Below are 22,735 nucleotides of genomic sequence, written 5' to 3' on the forward strand. Positions count from 1 at the left end.
TGCCCCCGGTCCACCCATAAAATCTATTCTATTTCTCCTTCCCAGGGAGGTCCATATGTTTCGTCTAGTCCTCTCCTTTACACCTAAGCTCTCTGGGTCTCGAGAGTCGCTTGGCCATCACTTATTTAATGGCTAATATTCAGGTATAAGTGAATACATACTGTAGTGGCTGGTTTATGTCACCTTGACCCAAGCTAGAGTCATTAGAGAGGGAGGAGCCTCAATTGAGACACTGCCTCTATGAGACCCTGCTGTCAGGCATTTTCTTAATTAGGGATCAGTAGGGCAGGGGCCAGCTCATCACGGGTGGTGCCATCCCTGGGCTAGTGGTCCTGTGTTCTATAAGAAAGCAGGCTAAGCAGGCCATGGGGAGCAAGCCAGTAAGCAGCATCTCTCCATGGCTTCTGCATCTGCGTAGGTCTCTAGAATCATTCCCTGACTGAGTTCCTGTCCTGCCTTCCTTCATGATGAACAGTGAGGTCGAAGCATAAGGCGCATAAACCCTTTCTCAAGTTTCTTTGGTCATGGTGTGTCACCACAGCAATAGTAACCTTAACTAAGACACATATCATATTTATCTTTCTGGGTCTCGTTATCTCATTCAGAAATAATGTATATATATATATATGTAATATGTATATATATAATATGTAATATATATATGTAATACTCGAAGTCCCAATTGGCCATCTCTTGCCACCAAAAAAAAAAAAAAAAAAATGTTTCCTATAGCAGGACTGGATTCCATCCAGTTAGGTTGTTGGGCTAAGGAGTCACATAGAAAACTCCCAACAACCCAGACTGTTGCCAAGACAATATGTTGCTCCCCACAGACTGACAGCAAGGCCCCATTGCTGAGACTCCACCCACACAACTCACTGAACATGGACAGGCTGAGCTGGTGCCTAGATAGAACCTTCACCCGAGGATATATTTCTCCAAGCATGTTTCTGACATTAAGCAATGAGTGCTCGCACTGGAATCCCATCAGGTATCTGTAATCATCACACCAGCTAGATATTCACAAACCAAGGGAAAATTAGAAAATTCTCATGTGCTGAAGTTCTAAAACCTACTCTTGCTAAGCCCGGGGTTCTGCAGAGAAGGCCTCCTGAGATACAGGTGAGATCCTGATACCTCAGTGTGCATGGGGAACAGCCGAGCAGAGCTTTGAGCACACACATAATGGAGGAAGGAAGCCTGGGATCTGATGGGCCATTAGGAAGAGAACAAAGTAGACATGTGAGTAATAAAACATTATGAGGCGATAATTGCGAAATATCCAGTAAACATGGAGATAATTAAAAAAATAAAATCAAAGGCTGACACTAAAAAATCCACTAAAGCTGACAAATCTCTAGTTAATTCTCAGGATGTGTGTATGGAGAGAGGGGTGAGGGCATTGCCAATTCGAGGAATTACGAAGCTGAGATCATGATCCATGTGGTTGGCATTACATTTGTTCCCCTGTCACTTGCACAAGCTATTCTTACGCCTAAAGTGTCTTTCCATCTAGCACATCTCAGCGCACACTCGCTCCACAGAACGCGCAGTCGGTGCTCACACAGTTGGTGGTTCTGGCTTTTCCCCCTTAATTATGTTTACTCAAGAGGAAAACGTCCCCCCTCAGTTAGAGTTTACTTAAAATTGAGAATAATCTTAGTTCATAAATGACAGCTATGCAATAAAAAGAGTAATTGGATTTATCATCGTAGTTTTAGATGTGTTAGACAAGACAGGTTGAATATGTTTAGTACAAGATTGGTTAGCAGAGCGGCGGGCAACAGGGATGTGAAAGTGGAAAAGAGGGATGAAGGGAAGACGGTAGCGATAAGCTGAGGAGCCACTGCTGCACTGACACTTCATTTACAAGCTGACAATTAAAACATAAACAGTATCTTCGACAGACTATCTCTTCAGGTTGCTTTTGACTTTGGAGCAATTAAACGAGAATTTGTGGGTTTTAGTTTCTTTTCCACTAGGTGATCTGACCGGACAAGATAATTCCTGATCTTCAAAATACAATTCTGGTATTAGAAAGGGGGATATTCCAAAATAATAAGAGAATAGACTTGAGAGTCATAACCACAGCCATCTATTCAACAAATACTTTTTGAGTAACAGTAATATAGACAATGTCATTACCATAGAATTTCTCTTCCAATTAAATTAAATTAAAATTAAATCCACTAAAATTAAAAAGGCAACAAACAGGTACATGCTATAGAAGAAACAGGGTATTGTCAGGCAAATTAAAAACATGTCTGAAAGTCCCTTTCTTGAGAAAGGGACTCACTGTGTAGTCCTGGAATTTAGAATGTAGACCAGGCTGAGCTCATTAAACGCAGAGACCTTCCTGCTTCGGCCTCCAGGGTGCCGAGGTTACAGGAGTGAGGCATTTCACCCAGACTTCAGAGTTCTTCCTGTTGTGCTTGGCTTATCATAAGTTTTTTTACTAAGTGCCGATCGAGGCTCTTGTTATTAGCGACAAAAATCCCATACCGGTTTATCCAAGTTTATGGAGCTCATGAGCTCTATCAGAGCGGCACTGTTGGCAGGAAAATAACACACGGACCAAGGCCTTATCTGAAGAGGCTGGGGAAGTTAACTGGCCGCTAGAAGAGTCTGTAACGTGCAGACCGCTCCTCCTCTCCTCCGAGGATGGTCTTCTCAAGTCAGGAGTCAGACGCATGTCAGGCTCCTCATTTGCTTGATTATGAGCTTTTCTTCAAACATGCTTCCGTTCGGCCTGTGCCGACCAGACTGTGGCTGTTATCTCAGCCGAACTCAGGACAGTACCAGGGCTTCCTCTTTCCTTACTTTCTCTGAGGAGGCAGCGTGAAGGTATTATTAGCATGAAATTCCACAGAAATCTGACGCCCACTTTATCAGGCTTCTCAGTTTCCTTGCGCCGTACATTTCTCTCTGCCTCCACGTGTGATTGTCTTCCAGCTCCTCACAGGGTGGACTGTGCTGGCTTCCGCAGCCTTCTCGCTCTGCCTCATTTATCTCAAGCTCACATTTCACTCCTCTCCTGGTGAGTCACGCAAGTGGTGCCGGAGCCCCGTGCCGCAGCAGCCTGTCCCTGCAAGAACCCGACTCTTCAGAGCTGAGCAGCGACAAGGATGCCTGCCTTTTGCTCCAAATGAACGGTGGGTTGTGGTGGCTCACACAGAGAAGCCAGCACAGCCTGGCACATGCGTGTGCAGAAGGGAGGCTGGTGTGTGTGTGTGTGTGTATACAATCCTGAGCACTGAGCATTCATACTAAGATTTTAAACGAATTGTGCTTTATTTCCTCCCTTCATTTTGTTGCATAAACAATATACTCCTTGTAAAAAAAGCCAGGAAAATCAGTGAAAAACAAACAAACAAACAAAAAAAAGCATTGAAAATTCTGCTATCCAGAGACTGTCACTGCATATGATTTTGACTATAGGTCCTTTTAGAATTTTGCTTATTCAAGTGTGTCTAGACATACTCGATGCTGTACTGGCTTAAAACGTTTTCAAAATGCTTTCCAAAACCTTTCCCCAAACTGTAACCCTAAGGTATTTTAATAAAACTGAAAGGTCCTCGGTCTTGTGTGTGTATTGCCTAAAGGTATGCAGTCCATTAAGCCAAAGTACAGTTCCATTGTGTTCTTGCGTTTCTTGGGAGATATTAAGGGCTTCTAGCCCACTCCCAGCCACACTCCTGGCCTTTGCTTCCTCCGTTATGTCTTGCTCCTTACCTTGCCCGTACACACGTGCTGATTGCTACCCAGGGTCCTTCATTTCCAAACCCACCTTCTACCCTACATGCAGGGCTGCTTTTTGGGAGGCTACAATTCACCCTTAAAGTCTCTCTCCTCTCTACCATTCATCTACCGTCTTCAGAGTCCACATCATCAGAGGTAAGGGGCCAAGGTGGGAGAGTTCAGGGCATTCTGCTGAACAAGGAGTCCAGAAGCACTGAAGAGGCAAGGGACAGGTCCATCAGCAGGTGGGACACGGGTTGTATAGGAGGCATGTGTTAGGGTCATGCTCTATGGGGCTGAAGAGAGCATGGTTTAGAGAGTTTGCACTTTACATACTGTGCTTAGTGCCTTAGAAAATGCCACCTGATAACTCAAACCTAATTGACCTATATCTCGTATGCCACCCAAGCCTCTTTCTCCTCCAAGAAGCTTTCCAGAAGACTTAGTTCAACTGCTCAGACTTGTGTGTTGACTCACTCAACATACTCTCACTCACTCACTCAAACATGGACTATTTTCCCCATTTTCTTGCTTTCTGAACACCGTTGCATGTTGTCTTTATTTGCTGATTATATACTGTCACGTATGTTGCACACATTCCATTTTAAGTAAAATTGCCTACACAAGCTAGGCACAGAGCAGGATTTATTGTCCATGGTAACGGATTGCTTTAAAACAGCTCCATAGGAAGTCAACTAATGAACACTGAACAACTGTTAAATGATGGGTGCTTCCACAGAAGGTATTTTATTTCAACCTTAAAATCTTCCTTCCAGTCAGGGAATATTGATCCATTTTTTCAAATAAGAAACATGAGACCAGGAAACCCAAGGCCAAGCAGAGTGAGACAGTTTCTTGGGATCCCACTAGGAATGGGGCGAGGATCTGAACTCGAGCTGCCACTCTAACTTGGTGCTTTGGGCTGTCATATGTCCTGCCTGTGTTAAGCCTTCTCTGATCACAGGCAACGCAGGGGAAACCATCTTGCTTGGATAACGAGCTGGTAGAGGGTCTCAGAGATGGGAAAACTATGATAATCTTCATGGTTATTTCTAGCTGGACTCATGGCGCCTATGTTCTTGAGGAAGGGCCTATTTTAACAAAGCACACAGGTTTCTTTTCCATCCAGGGCACAAAAGGTAGATTTTTCAGCAAGGAAATTGCAGGTCATATGATCACATTATGCTAGGGTGAGATCTGACTACGTTTTTAAGTCTATATGTGCAAATTGTTTACACTGTTGAGAACATAAAGATGAAGAGCTTCTCACTACATTATACAATCTTAATCTTTTTGCAATAAATAAATAAATAAATGTAGGACCGAGTATAATGAGATTCCTCTAAACCTTCCGCTGATGGCGCTGACTGCATTGTTGCCTTATTAAAAAGACAAGATTCACGTCCATCTAACAAAATGAATGATAGGTGCCTCACAGCTGCTTTCTGAGAGGCTGCTTTCCCCATGGAGGGGAATCCAGCTTCATTAAGTTTTCATGAGGCCAGGCAGTCCTGCTAACTGATCACCCACAGTGCTCAGTATTTCCTTTGCTTTTTTTTTTTTTTTCCAAGAGCTTGCTGCTAAAAATGACAGAAACCCAAGCCAGGGGAAGCCAAATAGGAACCGCCTACAGGTGCCGGATACAGAAACTACAGTGAGAACAAACCCGTGTTTCTGAATCTGTTCTCCAAGACAAATCAGTGACTTCTCAAAGAAACTCATTGTTCACAGAAGAAAGTTTGGGGTGGGTAGAATTGTGCAGCTGCTGGAAACAAATGGACAACCTACAAGTTTCCAGAATTTATACAAAACAGACAAACTGGACAAGGCATAGCTTCCTAAACTAGGTTATTAACTCCATATGAGGTTTTGTAAAATATGGCAACAGTAAAGGTTTCTGAATGCATAGCGATTAAAAAAATACTTTAGAATCAAAAACATAATGACTCCAAGAGTTCCCACCTGTGCTGTGTTGGAGACCATCACTGTCACCTTAGTTTTTGTTGTTGTTGTTGATGTTCTGCTTGTTTGTTTTTGTTTTTTGCAATAGGGTTTCTCTGTGCAACCTTTGCTGTCCTGGACTCACTTTGTAGACCAGGCTGGCCTTGAACTCACAGAGATCTGCCTGCCTTTGCCTCCCAAGTGCTGAAATGAAAGGTGTGTGCCACCATGTCCTATGCCTTCTTGCTTTTGAACATGCAACATGGCTTCTTTGCTGTGTGCATGCACTCACACTATACAGAGCTAACCAACACTGCCTGGAACCCCTCTGCTCGGATCGGAGACTCCTGTGTGCTGAGTTGTGGCATTTTCACTGCATATGTAAAGTGTTTGCTCTTACAGAAGCGTCATAGTTTCATGGTGGAAAACAATGGCATTTAAAATTTTCCTACCATTCCTCAGTGTGGTAGGCACCTAAGCAGTATGTGTTTGATAGTATTGGGATTGGATGTTTTTCAAAGTTGCCATTTGAAATGCTAATACGTTTAATAGAAATTAAGGATAATTTTGAGTTGGGATTAAGACAGAATGCCTGAGAATTTCGGGACATAGTCCTGACATTTTGTGCTTAAAGCAGTTGTTCTCATCGTTGACGATGATAAAAATAAAAATCGCGATTGACTCTAAAGAGTGTTGAAGGTGAGTTATGTCCTGCAGTAGCTAAAGTGCTCGGTCGGGATGGCATCCTTATGCGAAGGAAACAAGCATGCCCACCTCATTAGGAGACCTCATTAGGTTTGTGTTCATTTTAATAAATGGTGAAATTACGTGTACATCAAAGCACTGCTTTAAAACAAATCCCATTACGACTTATGAGTACTTGATTTGTATATTTTTTTATGTACCTGTATGCCAGACACTGTATACAAATTTCTGGATGAAAAAGAGGAATAAGAAGGAAGGATGTGACAAGTATGATGGGGGAGGAAGTTTCTTGTAGATAGGAGGAATCACAGGCAGAGGCACCTGGAAGAGCCCAGACTGAACATGACCCTGAGCCGAGCCACATGTGAAGAGTGGGGAGGACAAAGGAAAGAGAGGGAACCTGGAGCAGTAGCTGAGGGGCAAAAGGGCCAAAAGGACCAGCATATCCAAAATGGCTGAATTACATAGGAAAGAGAGCTGGGCAAAGCCAGCCCTCGGGCTGTAGAGTTCAACAAGGAGGACCCTGTAACATGTAGGGACTGAGGGATGCTATTAATATTTTGATATGTCAATAGAGACCTCAGCCATTGGTCCTGTGTTTGTGACCTGACAATTTCTTAGGTGATTAATGTCTTCAAGCTTATTTATGTTGTAGCGTGTGTCAAACTGTCCATCCCTTTAGAAGATGTATGTCTGTATGTGTCCCATCTGTTCTTCAGTGAACATGTGGGCTGTTCTCATGTACAGCCCATAGGTGCAAGGCTGCTATGAAGATGACAAACAAATACTTATATAAGAGCCATCTTTCTATAAACCCGGATGTTGGATATTGGAGACATAGCCAGAAATGGAGCTTCTGGATCAGATGGTAATTCTGGGCTTGATTTTTCTGAGAAATGACTGTATTGATGTTTATAGAGATCACACAATCATACATTTTTCACCGGAAAAGAACAGACATTCTGACTTCCCTACATTCTTATCAACACCTTTTTCCTTATTAAAAATACTCTTCTTTGTAAGTATGAAAGGGGAATGTTTTAATACTAAACCTTCTGATTTTTTAAAACCAAACTTTTTACAATCGATGTAAATTACTTAATTCTGCTCATTTTTTTTTTTTAGCCATAGGTTCATATATTTTAGTGTCCTGGTTTAATTAATCTCATTTCTCACCTGTGTGTAACCATGGCCGGCATGTGCTGAGTCTATTTGGCAAACAGTTCAAGCACAGAGTGCTCATTAAAGCAGACACTTGATGAACATACAGTTGAGTTAGTTAATGAGCTATTCTGCCAGCATTTTATAATTAATTTGCATTCTACTTAGAAAATTTTATCATCATTGGGTGTTTACCTGTTCCTAGATTTGAGTGCATCTGTAAAGCAGCTTAGAAAGTGATGTCCTCGCTCAGGTCACTGAGACAGTAAGTGCCTACTCAGCCCTGGGTGTGAACAACGGGATCTACAGTAGGTTATGAGCAGGAGACTGTCTGTGTGTCTGTGTCTGTGTGAGTCAGACTGTGTGTGTGAGCATATTTGTGAGTGTGTGTGTGTATCTGTGTGAGTGTGTGTATGTCTGCATGAGTGCGTATGTGTCTGTATGTGTAAGTGTGAGTCTCTGTGTGTGTGTCTGCGTGAGTGTGTCTGTGTGTGATTCTGGTGTGTATGTGTGTGTGATGTATGCAGAGTGACTGGAAACAAGGCAGTCAGTTCTTTCTGCCTGGAGTGCGTGAGCATCTCCATTTCCTATTCTTTAATATATCACTCAACATTCAAGGTATAGATAACTGCCGCATCTGTAGAGAAACCTACCCTACCTCCCAAGCTAGATTTGCCTTTCACATACTTTTCCTTGGGGCTCTGGACTGCTCCCTAACTCTGTTGTTAAGTGTCTTTGGTTATTGAGTACTTTGCTCCCAATGACGGAACGAGGCCACATTGTGCTTTATGTGTGGGGTTCTCTGCTGTCTGCACAGTGCCTGGTCTATATCTGTCAGCAGAGAGCGCTTTGATGAATGAATGAAAGAGCTCCCAAGCCATCCCTATCCCCAGGGAGCCTGTTGTCAAATAGCGCAGATACAAATGGCTTGTTATCACAAATGTTATCATCAACAAATTGCTGTGCGAGCAAAGAAAAGGAAAATGTAGTTTTTACCGCAGAGGAAGTGAATCTGAAGTCTTTACCGTGGAAGGTATTTCTGAGCTGGGCTGTGTGTGTGTGTGTGTGTGTGTGTGTGTCTGTGTGTGTGTGTGAGCTAAAATGAAGCCTGAAAGTAGGGTATATGATGGGAAATGTTGGGTGGGGAAAGGGATACCACACAGTATATGCATGGAATGTTATCTGGATCAATCCAATCACAGCACAAGGACAGAAACCTGTAAGGTTAGAGGGATTCCATATCTCGGGCATCCTGTATTTATTGTGCCGACTGTGTACTTGTATTAGGGTATCTGTAGTGGTGAGGCTTCTGCATTGGAAAAGATTGAGATGAATGATAAATGCTATCTGAAGCCAATGGCCTTGCCCTTCTTGACCTGGGACCCATGCAGAAGGAGTTACCTGCCTCTGAGTACAGGGTTGTTTCAGCTTAACATCGCTATAGATCTAAGCTCTGTCTGTGCCATGCAATAGTTGCCAGTCAGGACATGGCAGTTTTCTAATTCGGGTTTCAAAAATTAAAATTTTGCCTGGAAATTTTAAAGAAAAGTGTCACATGTGCCTACTGCGTTAGCACCCTAATAGCGTTTTCTATCTTTCTATGCCTTTCCTTGGCTCTGCCACGCTTGTGAGCAAGGTTTTATGGTTTTCTGTGGCTGAATAATTTTCAGTTAATTGACTTGCTGGAGTTGGCTTGGCCATTGAACACCTTTGCTGAAGACATTAGATGGTCCTTTCTCTGCGTGGTTGTGACGCCTCAGTCTTAGGTGAGCAACTGAGAGCTCAAAGCCCCGTGCTATTTCAATTCCATTCCCAGGGCAGCTGACACCGCAGCAGGTAGAGACAGCTCTGCTTTCCCTAAGCTGGTATGAGAGAGTATCCAACTTGGGTTGGACACTGTGGTGGCTTGAATGAAAATGTCTGCTATAGGTCCATAGGGAATGGCACTGCTAGGAGGTGTGGCCTTTTTGGAGTACCTGTGGCCTTATTGGAAGAAGCCTGTCACCGGGGGGAGGGGGGTAAGCTTGGAGGTTTCAAGTGCTCAAGCCAGGCCTAATCTCTCTCTTTTCCTGTTGCCCATGCATCAGGATGTATATCTCTTGGGTACTCCAGCCAAGAGATCTCCTGCCTTCCTGCTGTCATCCTCCCCGCCATGATGATAATGGACTAAAGTGTAAGCCAGCCTTGATTAAATACTTTCTTTTGTAAGAGTTGTCGTGGTCATGTTATCTCTTCACAGCAATAGGATATTGACTAAGAGAGAAGTACATGACAGTTTTCAGGGGATGTGGATAAAAACATCAGGCTGCAAGGCCTCGAGGGTGCGGGGACCAAGCCAGCCAACTGGGATCCTAGAATCTCTTCAGTGATACTGGTGGATGCTTACATCAGGAAGCCAGTGAGAACCACATCCTGGAGCCTGTTTAACCATTGGCCAGGTGTATGACCCCAGGTCATCAGTTACTGGTCCCACCCCAGTTTGCTGTATGTCTATTGAGTTCTAACCAAGGAAGACATGGTGATGAAGTAGTTGATTTGTAACTTGGTAACTTGAAACACTTTTCAGTCACATGGAACATATGAAACAAATGTTTCATGTAAGATTTTCTGTTGGGGGCAGAGGCAGGTGCGTCTCTGAGTTTAAGGCCAGCCTGGTCTACTCAGCTAGTTCTAGGACAGAGAAACCCTGCCTCAAAAATAAAAAAATTCTGCCATGGGTCTCAGCTATCCTTATGTGCATTCCCAGGTGCAGAAAGAGAAGGTGTTTAGCCTAATGGCTTCCCAGAAAGCCTGTCCATCTGCCTTTGAAGTAAAAGTTTGCAGCCACTGGGAGTCCTGGACTGATGGCTTAGGGAACCTGCTATCAAGGGGAAGGGAAAGCCTCCCTGGGTGCTGCAGGTAGATGAGAACAGAGAAGCTAGTCTGGGTAGCCACAGCTGCGGCCTCTACCTGAAGTTCTGATCTGCTCCCTTCATCAGGGAGCAGAGTCTCAGTCTTATCAATGAAACTAAAAATGCAAAGTCAGAGAGTAGAAATACCTGAAATATTTTTATTGCCTACTGATAGATGAGGTAATTTCTTCTTGTGCTCCATCTCCCGTACATTTGCCGAGAAAGAATATTTATTGGTTTCATGAAATGATAGATTTCTTCCAGGCACATGTGCTGATTTAGTTTCAAGCATATGGCAGAATTCCTTAAAGACTCTATTTTTCACATACTTGGGAAACAAGATATCTAGATCATTAATTTTGAAGAAACGGCTCCAACCAAATAGATAAATCAGAAGAACAGTGTTACATTTTTACCCTTTCCTGGCAGGAAGCTGTGATAGCTGAAGAACTCAGCTTAAGGGAATTGACAAGCTGAGGTGATTTTTACCTCTTAGGCTCTAAGCTGACCTTGAAATGGTCATCCTCCTGCTGAAGCCCTGAGTGCCACATCACTACAATAGAGTTTTAAGTGATTTTAAGGCTTTCCCTCTGTTTTCCCCTTTCCTGTCTTCTGCTCTGTGTGTCTGTGTGACCATGCTGTGTTGGTGCTTGCTTGTCTGGCCACTTTGCATAATGCCCCATCTTGTCTTAAGCAGCAGGAGTACCTTCATTTTTAATGCTGAGTAATATTCTGTCACAAGACTAAAATGCATATACATTCATTATTGAAAGAAATCCCTTACTCAAATGCCACAAAAGCATCCTTCAACATCTTAACACACTCTTTGGAGACTTTGTAGTTGTTTTTCTGCTTAGGGGTTTAAAGGCAGCACGAGTAATCTTTTACATGTGGTATGCAGTAGGAACATATTATCTTCCATTTTCTGAGTGCAAACTCAATGTCTTAGCACTCTGTGTAGGATCACCCTTCCTCTGCACATCTACAGCCTCTGTTGGGCACCACAGCATTCATGTACATATTCTCACACTGACTTGAGTATTTTTTTAATGCTATGCCTTTGATCTCTCCCTAAGTCCATAAAACCAGTTTTAAATCATCATCTAAATGAAGTCTCATTATCTGATAGGGAAGTCCCCTTTCCTTGGTCTTTTAGTGTGTACTCTTCTACATGAATTTTGGGGTCACTTTTTGTAGCTGATGATGTTTAGCTTTATTGTATTGGAGTCAAAGGAAATGTTTGACTTTGGCGCCCATCTAAATGTCACACAGACCCCGATGCTAATTTTACTGAAAAGTGGTATGCCCTGGACCATGGCTTTCTAGAACCTTCTAACACTTGGCAAGTCTAACACTTGGAAAAGTAGGTCTGCAAGTGGTGGCTGCTCCTGTTTGGAAATCTTTCTTCTGTTTTCCAGTGCATCTTGCTGAGGTCAGGTGTCTACCATCACCGATGGATTTTTTTTTTTCCTTTTGGGCAGAAAGTGCTTTATTTCTTCCAGTTTGATATGAAACTTCACTATTTTTTTTTAGTAATTTAAAACAGCGAAGCTATGCATGGAGACACACACTATACTCACATGACTTGAGCATTTTGCCAGTCAACATTGTCCTACAAATAGATATATTAGATTATTAAATAACTTTACTGAATTAGAAAATAACATTTTAAAATAACTGAGGATTCAGATAACCCTATGCTCCCCTGTGGCTTCATGTTTTATTTATTTATTTAAATTTTAAATATGAAACTGAGTTTTGATAGCACTTTTAAGAAATTTGCATCCATGTTTTAGAGATTACTATTTAGTGATATAGGTAGCCTATCATAATTAATTAGTTCTGAATCCAAGTTTGAAAACCTAGCTACTCCTGCTCCCAATTCTTACTCAGAATAGGCCAGGCTTAGGTTGAGACTAATCATCCTTTTATTTCCAGTCCCCCATTAGCTATGCTGTGTCATATTACAGAAAGCAGCTATTTGACTCCGAATGCAGTCAGGAAATCACTGCACAATTAGTTTTTGTTGCCTACTTGGGTTTACAGCCTTGCTTAACCTTAACTCATAGTTGACCAAAAATGGAGCTCAATCAAAGGAAAGACATCAAGAGACAAGGCAGGATTGTAAACTATTTAGTATGTTATAGTGCACATGTAGTCATTCTTGGTTAGGGCTGCTTCAGCTCACTGAACTCCTTACGTATTGAAAGTTTTAAATCTTCTTGTCAACCTCTTCAAGCAAAGACCCACAATCCAGTAGAATTATCTCGAAGAGTAAGTATCATAAGTCTAAATAAATGAAAATTTCTTCTATGGTCTGTTTAGGAATAAGTTTTGAACTGGGGATTGTGAAACAAATATGGTCCTTTTTGGTCAAGTTTATAAATGTACACTAATAAACATAAATGCATGAAAATATTTCACGTGCATTTTTCTGCTTTTAAAATATTGATATATTCATACAACCTGACCACAACCAAGAAAATGAGTCTATGTGAACAAGTTAACCCTTGGACGTTAAGTATCGCAAGTATCTCTGTGAACTTTAATTATTTCATAATTTATCTCTTCTGCTTCAGAGATTTTGAAGTTATAGTTTTAGGGGCTGGAGAAATACCTCATCAGTAAGGAGCAGGTACAGCCTCAGAGTTTCCTCCGCCATTACTACCCAGTTCATTTTTGGAGACAAGATCTCTTTCTAGGTTGAGGCTGGCTATTTATGCTAGGCTGGCTGCTAGTGAGCCCCAGGGAAATGCCTGGTTGTGCTCCTCCAGTGCTGTGATTGTAAGCATTCCCTACCGTGGTGGACATTTTTATGTGGTGCTGGTTATCTGACCTGGAACCTACAGCTTGTCTGTGCTTTACTGGACTGAGCTGTCTCACTTGTGCTGGCTGGTTTTTGTTAACTGAGAAGATATCTTCATAAGATTGGCCTGTGGGCAGTTCTGTGAGACACTGTCTTGATTAATGACCAATGTGGAGTGCCTATCTTCCTGAGAACATCGGTACACCTGCCTGACCCGCTTCCTGTTGTGAATTAGTTAGCTGGCAGTCTGGTTAATGCACCTCTCTTTAATATAATTAGGATGGTCCCACTTTAAATTCATCTCATTTTTGAGAGTGGTGGTCAAATTGAGTCTCTGATTGTGTAACATGAGGTGTTCAGTTTTTTTTACAAGTTTTTTTTCTTTTTATTATTTATTGTTATTATTTATAACAATTTATTCACTTTGTATCCAGGCTGTAGCCCCCTCCTAGCCCCACCCTTCCTCCCTCTTCTCCCCTTATGCCCCTCCTCTAGTCCATTACCTCCTCCCTTCTATCTGACCCTAACCTATCAGGTCTCATCAGGACTGTCTGCATCTTACAGTTTTGTCACCATGTGCTAGATCATTGTGATGGATAGATTTATGCCAACTTGACACAAGCTAAAGTCACCTGAGAGGAGGGAGCCTCACTTGAGGAAATGCCTACCTGGGATCAGGCTGTAGGCAGGGCTGTAGGGCATTGTCTTAATTAGTGACTGATGGGGGAGGGCCCAGCCCATTGTGGGCGGTGCCATCCCTGGGCAGAGCAAGCCAGTGAGCTGCACCCTCTTGATGGCCTCCTCCTCAGCTCCTCCATCCAGTTCCTGCTCTGTTCGAGCTCCTGCCCTGACGTCCTTCAATGAGAAATAGTGATATGGAAGTGTAAGCCAGACAATCCCTTTCCTCCCCAACTTGCTTTTGGTCCTGGTGCTTCACTGTAGCAATAGAAACCCTAAGACAGTCATCAACTGTAAAAATAAAAATAAATAAATAAATAAATAAATAAATAAATGCGGTGGTGGGGTGACTGAGTTCAAGCTGCTCGCAGTTGTCTCGGGGGAGAGAGAAGAACGGGTAAATAAAAAGTGTCTCTGAAATGTGCCCATGCATAGGAACAACTGAGCTCTCACCACAGCAAGTTCTCTTTACAGTCTTCTGTAAGGCCATGGATTCTGGCTTACACTCTTTTTTTTGGAGAAGGGGCGGGAAGGGTAAAATTGTAAAAGAACTGAATTGGGGTTCTCCAGAAGAGGAGTAATCACTTGTAACCCCCGGGCTGTCACTCTAATTTGCCCTGACGGTTAGCATTAACTCTTCTCTGTGTGTACTTATCAGCTCCTAGGAAATGGGCTTTGACATAGCACTGTTTTTATTCTGTGTGTGTGTGTGTGTGTGTGTGTGTGTGTGTCTGTGTCTTTTTGTCTGTCTCTCTCTGAGACAGGGTCTCTCTATGTATTCTAAGCTGGCTACAGACTTCTGCCTCAGTCTCCCAAGTTCTGGAATAACAAGTGTGGCTTACCATTTCTGCCAATAATCTTACATTCTTGTCAAGTGAAATCCTGGGCAGCCTTCCAATGCTCTGAATGGATTCAGACTGGGAAATGAGATTTTCCTCAGAATTCTAAAGTCTTGGTAAGGCAGTTTTTATTTCAAAGGGTTGTCCTAAGTTCCTGTCGGTCATCTTTCCAGTTTTACAGGAACTGAGTAAGAAGGCCATGGGACTTGAACCAGAAGTGAAAAGTCTTTGTTTTGTTTTGCCCTGCAAAATACAGAATTTGACCAGTAAGACATTCTGACAGCCATCAGGCTTTGTGCACAGCCTCTGGTGATGTGAGCCACTTAGCTGGACATTGCCCACATTGCAGGACAAAATAATTAGTTAGACTTAAAGAGAAGTACGGTTTTCACTGAGCCCACAAGCACCTCACACGCTACTGTTAATCCCAAGTTTCCGTTTGCTCCTGTGATGGAGGCTCCTACCGGCAAGGAACTGCCCAACATAGTGTACAGAAAAAGCAATGTCCGCTACTTCTAATTACGCTATGGGATATGCAGGCTTCTCTTTAGATTCCATAAATCTTTAGTCTTTTACAGTTCTACCACGAAGCCCAGTGGAGCCATTGAGTCCTGTATTATCTCCACAAAGTCACCTTTGCCTGTTTCTGAAGGCATTTCATGTGGGCTTTCAAGAAGAAAATTAAAAAAAAACAAAACAAAACAAAACAAAAACCAAAGTCTGAGTTTCAGTTACAGATACAAAGGACTACAGCCACTAACTTGAACTGTGGTGGGTATAATGACTAGGTTCATTCCGGCTTCAGAGAATTCAGACCTGAGTAGAGATATTCGTTTGGGCAAAATTAATACGTGTCAGAAATGAAAAGGCAGATGTTGGTCATAGCCATATAATTACTTTTAAAAACTCACTGAGTCTTTTCAAGATAGGGGAATCAATTAGTCAATAGCAAGTTACATCCAAAGAGAAAACTCTTCCCATCGTTTATTGGTCAAAAGTATTATTAGAAAATGTATTTTTGAACAGTGAATACAACCTTAGTGTAAAAATAAGGCTAGAATCTTTCAAATAAGATTGGAAAAAAATTAAAGCCAACCACCAGGAACATACAGATATGTATGCCTGTATCTAGCTGAAGCAGTACAGCTGCTTGAACTCCGGGTGTTTGAGACTGGCTTGAACAACACAGTGAGAGTTTATCTTTTACAAAAAGAGGATGATTAACTTTTCAAACTTATGAGTCACATGCAATCTTCTAATTTGAAACTTGCCCTTAAAACTGGAAGATATTTTCACATAGAAATGCTTTAACTTTGCACACAGTTGAGTTTGAACCTCTTTTTTTTTTTTTCTGATTTTTGGTTTTTGGGTTTTCAAGACATGGTTTTTCTGGGTAGCCTTGTCTATCCTGAACTCTGTAGAACAGGCTACCTTGAACTCACAGAGATCCTCTTGCCTGTGCCTCTCCAAGTGCTGGGGTTATAGCCTTCTGGCTCTTCTTGATGTCTTAAGTAATGCATAAAATTGATAATAATCCCAGAGTCTCCTTCCTGCTGATTTAAAATCAAAATCAGGTGCTCTCTTCAATGGTACATATGCTAAAACTGAAATCATGTAGGGAAGATCAGCATGACGCCTGCAAAAGGATGACATGAAATCCATAAAGCAGTCCATATTGTAAAAATAAATGAATAAATGAATAAATGATCAAATCAAATCAATTTCTCTTGAAGGCAATGGTGGTAGCCATCCTCTAGCACTGATTTTTACTTTAATATTGAAGCTGGGGTAGAAAGATGATGAAATCAGAGGAGTGGGTATGGGGCTTCTCTTTGCAATAGTTGGTTTGGTGTTGAGTAAAAACCAGCATCTGTGTGGCTAAGACATGAGACTAAAATGCCTAAAAGGTCTAAAAATGCTGCAGGTGAGGTGATGAGTGTTTCCTTTCAAAGTAAGCAGAATGAGGGAGAGCTGCCCTCCGAGGATCCGAATCCAGGGTTTTAGAATTCCAGTGGGAACACCTGTCATGTTCCGCTAATGTGCTTTTCCTGATTCAGCATCAGTGTTAAGCTGGGCTCTGCAAAGGCAGCTCCATATTTGCCTCCCAAGTGCCATTTCTAAATGGAGATAGTTTCTGATGCTGGTTGGGAGGAACCTTGTGCAGGAAAGGAACTTGTCAGCAGGCAGATGATGTTTGCATGTCTTTACTGTGTAAACATGTCCTCCTCATCCACTAGCATCAAGGCACGTGCCTCATGAAACAGTCTTTCAGACAAGCAGAGCCATATCGCGTTAATGCTCCTGAAGAACAACGTTCACTTGGCCAAGATAAGCTGGGCTTAGGACTAGGGGAGAAAGGTTGGTACTGTCGCCTGTGAGGCGCTGTCCAGTCCTGATCCACACACGGTTTAAGATCTGATGTGGGAAGTGGCAACGCCCACAACCCTTTGAAGCACTGAAACCAAAGTATCTCAGTTTCAGAGGAACTCGCTGCCATTTGCCTCACTGTAAGGTCCTTGACTCATTTCCTTCTGTTTAAACAATACCAGTTAAAAAAATGAAACCCTGAAGAGACAATTTCTTGTGATTATTTATGGGAAAATATTATTTACTTTTTCATAAATGTACCATTTGCGCTCATGTTTACCTTTTTAACACCTCTGATCATAACTAGAGTCAGAGAGGGAGGGTGGAGCTTGCTCATGGCAGATTTCCGAGGGATGACCCTGGGAGGCAGTCTGGATTGGAGTCAGTTGTACCCAAAGTTACACCTTCCCAGCCCAAAGATGAGTAGGTACCAGTCAGGTGAAGGGGGGGGGAGTGTTTCTGAGTGCAAAACTAAAACTGGGATTCTCGGAGAACCTAGGCTGTGGACCAGCATCTGATAATGCAATGGGAGGGGTCAAAAGAAAGGAGCTCATGGTGAAGTGTAGGTAGTCCCTGTGTGGAAAGAAAACAGAGAACTACAGAGCAGGAGGGGTACAAAAAAGTCAAAACCTTACTCAGTTCTACCCGGAGGTCAGTTACAAAATATACCTTCAGAAGCCCTGAAGGGTTTTTCGTCTATCTTTATTTTATTTAATTTGTCTACTACCTATTTTAATGACTTAAGCTTTCATTTTATTTAACTTTGAACTTCTCACCGACAAACAAAATTGTAGAGTACTCCCAGCATGTGGCATCATGTTTTCATGCATGTATCTTAGAATGACTAGACTGAGGTACTCAGTATATCTGTTACCTCACGTGAGGCTTTGCTGTGGAGACCATTTCAGATCTGCTCCTTAAACAACTCGCGAGGCCACGATGTAACTGACCATTATAGCATTTATTTCTCGTGTCTGATGGAACTTTGATGTCGGTTGAATGACATCTCTTCCAGTCGCCCTACTCGCCTTTTCATGCTGTTTTTATGAGCCCGGTTATTTTTTAAACACTGTGGATACAGATGAGACTGTGCAATGTTTGACTTTCAGTGCCCGGACAGCTTCTATATTTACCTGTGTTGCAAAAGCTGATAATTTCTTGTCTCAGAGACTGAATTACATTCCATTGTCTAGTTAGACCACACTGCCTGTATCTCTTTATCGGCAAATGGAAACCCAATTTGATGCCGTGTCTTAGCTATTGAGAATCATCATGGGAGTCAGATATCTTGACACATCCAGGGGGCAGGACTAAGTATCTTTACCTTAGGGAAATACCCTGCTGCTTTCCACAAGGCTACACGATCCCCACCCGCTGCTCACCAAGGGTTTCCTTTGTTTGTTTTACAGTGAAGATTGAACTCAGACTCTCACACATGCCAGGGCAGCACGCTACTTCAGAGTGACATTGCCAGCTCCTCGTCTTTGTATGTTTTATTATCTTGATAGCAGTTATCCTAACAGGTGTGAAGGGATGGCTCATTGTGATTTTAATTTGTGTTTCCCTAGTGATTAGCAATCTGGACCTTTTTTTTTCCCCCCATATACCCGCTGGCCATTTGTATGTCTTCTTTTGAGAAATGTCTGCTCAGGTCTAGTTTCCCTGAATTTCAATGAACAAGTTAAAGCTAGCAGCTAAGTGATTTGTCTCATCCACTCACTCCCTAATTCATTAAGAATATTGAGTGCCTGTTCTACGCCAAACACTGTCAGGAGAAATACATTCAGGGATAAAGCAGTGCCTCTCTTTTTGTGAGATTTATATTTAAAATGACAACACTGGCTCTTACTGAACACTTGCCTCATGCAAGACACTTCCCTTGTGCTCTCATTTGCTCCCCACAACTCTACCCAGTCCCCCATTTGTCCCACTTTCTATGTGGAGAATTAGAATTCTGAAGACAAAAGTACCTGCTCAACAGCAGATGCAAAAGTCCTGACGCAGAGTACCCAATGAATCCCTACACCATGGCGGGAGAGGGGCAGTTCCAGTCCCTGAAAGCCCCAGATGTAGGTGAAGTTAAGGAGCATCTGCCTGTGCTGTAGATGTCTCACAGCCTTTATGTAGGTCCTCTTCTCTGCTCATGTCACATCAGAAGACAGTGAACCACTTAAAAGGAGCTCATACGCCCTGGTCAGTTTTTATTGACATAGAGTCATCTTGGAAGAGGGAACCTCAACTGAAGAGTTTTCCTGGGTTGTCTTGGTTGATGCTTGACATGGAAGGCTTCTGGGTCTGAACCAGAGAACCTGCTAGCAGGCAGGCATCCTCCTTGTGGTTCTTGCTGTATTCCTACTTTGCTGAGTAGTAAGCAGGCCTGTTTTCAAACTCTTACTGGGATCCTACCTTGGCTTCTCCCAGTGATATGATCTGGAAGTGAAAGACATAAGAGGAAAGGTTTTTCCTCCTTTTCTCTCTCCCTTTCTCTCTCTCTCTCTCTCTCTCTCTCTCTCTCTCTCTCTCTCTCTAATAGGGTTTCCCTGTGTAGTTCTGGCTGACCTGGAACTTGCTCTATAGAGAAGTTCTGGCCTTGAGTTCAGAGATCCGTCTGCCTCTGCCTTCTGAATGCTGGAACTAAAGGCATGAGTCATTACCACCTGGCTACCTTTCCTCTTCTAAGTTGCTTTTGGCCACAGTGTTTTATCACAGTGACAGAAAAGTAAACTATAGAACACTTTCTCTAGGACCTGAGAATTTATCTGTTGATAAGGAACTCTGAGGATTGGGCTTGAAAGGCCAAGAGAAGATGAGTGGAATGAGAGAGAGAGAGAGAGAGAGAGAGAGAGAGAGAGAGAGAGAGAGAGAACAACAACAACAACAAAGCATGGGGAAGCAACCATGGATGAGAACTTCAGGATAATTTGCTGACCCCTCCCCCAACACTCTCTTGCTGCCCATTTCTACTTTTTTTATTTGTTGGGCAATCAGACAGAATTTAAATCCCAGATCTGCCACACTTGGCTGTGTGGTCTTGAGTCTGTGACTAACCTCTCTGAACATCAATAATTCAGTTTATACAATTACAGTATAGCATCTTTTAATAAAATTAAAAGGATAATCTAATGTCATTGAAAGAAACAGAGATAGGCACCAAGAAAGGTCTCCGGCACACACAATGATTTATGACTAAAGCATATTGATTTTACTTATAAGGCAATACTGTATTATTTAAATGAGTATAGCATACTATATAAGCTACAAATTTTTCCTGTACTTTCTTCGTTGCCTGTCTAGCTGATCAAGCTTTATACTTGAGTTGAGCAGGATTAGGTCTTTGGCTTAGTCTGTGTCCTAATTGGTTTGAGTTGCTGTAACTAAAGTACTACAGGCTGAGTGGCTACATATAACAGAACTTATTTCTAGAGGCTGAGAGTCCTCTATCAAGAAGCCAGCAGATGTGGTTGATGATGTGGTCTGTCTCCTGGTTTATAGATAAAGCCTCTGCTGTGTCCTCATGTAGTGCACAGGGTACGGGCTATGAAATCTCTTTTTTATACAATTAGTCATCTAGTTGGTGAGGGCCCCAGCCTCATAATCTAATCATCTCCCAAAGGCCCCACCTCCTCCTGCCATCACATCAAGGGGTTAAGATAAACCTTAGGAAGAGGTGGATAAGTCTCAGATATTTCTTGGTTAGGGAGAACCTACTAAACCCCTAGTGACAGTCTTCGTGTGTGCTCTGCCCTGGACAATTTAACCAGACCACACATCAAGGGAATAACTATCAAGGCACCAGCCTGGCCATGCAGCTGTCCCCTTAGGGCAAGCAGGGTTACTTGGGTAAGGTTGCTATTTGATTAGATTTTATCTTGACATTTTTCACTGAAACCAGCCATCTCTTTAATGATCCATTTCATGTCTTTACATTTAGTCTCGGTTTCCTAGACCAATGTAGACCAAAATATATGGAGCCCATATAACATAAAAGTAATTGAGTAGAGGGTAAGCTACCATGTTTTCTATTATGTGTGAAGACCAGCTAATGTCTTTCAAAAGCCATTGCTCACCAGTCAGATGAAGAATTTCTAGATACTCTGCACACAAGGACTTTCTAAATTTTTATAAAGAAACCCACATAGGAGTGAATTGTACACACAGTTCTCTCTCTAATCATTGAAAAATTATAGGGAATATTAGTTTATTTACTAGACAAGCTAAAGGTGGGCCTGGCAATTTATATTCCAGTAAGGCTAGCTGAGGATTTGAAGAGGGTAAAGGTGGTAGCTTGGATGAGATTGTCTCTCTAGGCTCATGTATGTGAACACTCTGTTTCAAGTTGATGGGGCTGCTTGGGAAGGCTTAGGAGGCATGGCCTTGCTGGAGGAAGTGTGCCCTTGGGAGTGGGCTTTGAGAGCTGAAGGCCTCACCCTACTCCCAGTTTTTTTCTCTTCCTGATGCTTGTGCTTGAGGTATGAGCTCTCAGTTTTCTGTTCTTGCCACTGCGCCTGCAGCCAAGACATGATTTCTGCCACGATAGATCTTACCTCTCTGGAACTGTAAGCCCACATAAGCTCTTTCTTCTATAAGTGGCTGTGGCCATGGTGTTTTATCACAGGAACAGAAAATTGAGGGATGGCTCAGTGGTTAAGAGTACTGCCTGCTCCTCTAGAGGACCGGGGTTCAAATCCCAGCACCTACATGGCAGCTCATGTCTGTAACTCATGTTCCAGGGGATCCATCTAACCAGGCATGCACATGGCGCACATACCTGTGTATGCAGGCAAAATATCCATTCAGACAAAGTAAAAATAAGTAATATACTGACCGTGTCTGAACTTATTTGATTGCAAGGGATGCAAGCTAGCTATAAAGACTTTACATGTACATATTTGGTGGGATATGAATAAGAAGTGGGTTAATTTTTCTCTCCATCATTACTGTTCATCATTTCCCATCAACTGTCTTGTTTTTCAATCCTTAGTGAGGTGTCAGGAAGTCCCCTTAGCTTCTTGTAACGTCCTGTTACTTAATTGTCCAGGTCAGCCTCTAGTTTGCAAACTTAATTCTCACCGGTTTACTTCTCCCTGAACCAGTCCTCATCTAGTCCTGCTTCTTCTCTGCCTCTCCCTTCTGGGTACTCCTCAGCCCCCAGTTGATGATGTTGCTGCTCCTGGAACCTGACCTATTGTCTGGACACAGGGAGTGCTCCGTCCAAGGAACCGTGTGTACACTCATCATGTTCTCTGCTCTCTGGTTGCCACCTGCCTGCCATCTTGCTGTACAATGCTAATGTCCACCCACTGAAGAAGAGCTATGCCCTTTTTCTGTGCACACACAGCTCTGGGTTTGTTTTCTTATGGGCTCTTCTTAGTCCATGGCCTATTCTCTCTATTCCCCTCTCCCTAAAGAGGGGAAAGTAACGATTAGAGTTTTTGAGTCCTTTCTTTGGGTGTAAGTGTTTTTCTTTCTTTCTCTTTCCACCTTACTCCAGAATGGATAAGAGAAAGAACTGACTTTGGAATGGGCAGCTGAATTGGGCAATCATTTCTTAGGAAGTCATGCATAGGAGTAACTACCTTGAAATTTGTGGGGAGAGAAATGATACTGCT

General features: G+C 42.6%; 1 non-coding gene across 1 annotated transcript; it reads left to right on the forward strand.

The window, feature by feature from the left end:
- Positions 1-16,333: 16,333 nt before the first annotated feature.
- Positions 16,334-16,439, forward strand: LOC132655056 (U6 spliceosomal RNA). The gene has a single exon (XR_009592637.1). It is a non-coding gene; the product is annotated as a U6 spliceosomal RNA (small nuclear RNA).
- The last annotated feature ends 6,296 nt before the right edge of the window (positions 16,440-22,735 follow it).

Source organism: Meriones unguiculatus, chromosome 6 (genome assembly GCF_030254825.1).
Source record: "Meriones unguiculatus strain TT.TT164.6M chromosome 6, Bangor_MerUng_6.1, whole genome shotgun sequence".
Classification (NCBI taxonomy): domain Eukaryota; kingdom Metazoa; phylum Chordata; class Mammalia; order Rodentia; family Muridae; genus Meriones; species Meriones unguiculatus.